The sequence below is a fragment of the Echinops telfairi genome, unplaced genomic scaffold (genome assembly GCF_000313985.2).
Source record: "Echinops telfairi isolate 266 unplaced genomic scaffold, ASM31398v2 ScPeMD7_2;HRSCAF=8, whole genome shotgun sequence".
Taxonomy (NCBI): domain Eukaryota; kingdom Metazoa; phylum Chordata; class Mammalia; order Afrosoricida; family Tenrecidae; genus Echinops; species Echinops telfairi.
Genome location: NW_022103898.1, coordinates 10266331 through 10267908, shown reverse-complemented (window position 1 = coordinate 10267908; position 1578 = coordinate 10266331).

Here is a 1578-nt window from a genome sequence, read left to right as displayed (position 1 = left end):
TATGTGAAATCCAGGATGGGTAAATCTATAGACAGTAATTGGATTAGTGGTTCCTTGTAGTATGGCAGGAGAGGTTGGGGTGGAGGGAATTGGGGAGCTAATAACAGTGAGTACAGAATGAAGATGTTCTAAAACTGATTGTGGTGATGATTGTACTATTAAATTGTATGATCTGTGAAGTATATGCCAATAAAACTGTTTAAAAGATAAATAAAAAGTCCTCACCAAACCCAGTGTCACCCACCTAGATTTGCTCTCATGTTATCCTCTAGAAGCTTTACAGCTCTGCATTTTACATGATATCTAAGATCTATTTTAAGTTAATGCTTGTGAAATGTGTTAAAGCCTGTGTTTACATTCCCCAGTAACAAGGGGGGGGGGGGCAGAGCATGCACAAACATGTGCATGCTCAATGACTCCAGCATCATTTACTGCAAAGACCAACCTCTCCCCCATCTAATTGCCTTTGCTCCTTTGTCAAAGCTTGGTTGACTATATTTGTGTGGGTCTATTTAGGGATATTGTTTTTGGTTACACTGATCACTGCCTAATTTTTAAAAAAGCAGTATCACACTACACTGTCTTTGTTACTGTAGATTGATAGTAAGTCTTGAAGCTGTATAGTGTCAATCCTCCAACCTACATGTTTTCTAAATACACATTTAGAAAGAAGCAATGGACAGTTTGGTCCTTCACCTGCTTAGTAGGGGGTGCCAGATGCTTGCCAGTATTCAATGAGTGGGGTAGGGAGAGTTAAGGCAGAGAGACAGCCAGGCGAGAGAAACTGAGGGGTTTTCTAAGCTCTCTTGCATCTAGTGTTTATAGTACAACTGCATTATATTTTCTATAGGACCCATATTAAAAATAAGCATAAAAATTAATTTTAATAACAACCTTTGGAACCATCCAGTTGGAGTTATCTATAGTGCTGTTTTCCTTCCTAGATATAGATAATGGCAGATCCCTTCAAAACATCATTTTCCAGTGTTTAGATCTACGTCATCATCTACCATCTGGTCATGTATCGTGGTAGCAATTGTGTTGAACGATCCCAGTTCTCTCAACTGTCCTCTAGAGTAACCAGACTGGTCTTGGGATTCCTACAAGGAGTGCAGGGATCTGTGAATCTCCGATTACCAGTAAATCAACCTCCAAACAGACCAGCTGCCGTTAGGTCAACAACCCTACAGGTCAGAGCAGACTGCTCCACAGGGCTTCCTAACCAGTCAATCTTCATGGAAGCAGATACCACAGCTTTCTCCTGTGCAGCACTTGGTGAGTTCAAACCACTGATCTACTGGTTAGCAACCTAGCACTCAACTATTGTGCCACAAGAAACCCAAAAACCAAACTCAAGTCATAGCAACCCTATAGGACAGAGTACTCTATAGGACAGAATAGAACTAGCCCCAGGGGTTTCTGAGACTGTACCTCTGGACAGGAGTAGAAAACCTTGCCTTTCTCCTGAGAAGCAACTGGTAGTTTTGAATTGCTGACCTGGGGTTAGTAGCCCAAAGTGTAACTGCTAACAGGGGTCCTCAAACTTTTTAAACAGGGGGCCAGTTCACTGTCCCTCAG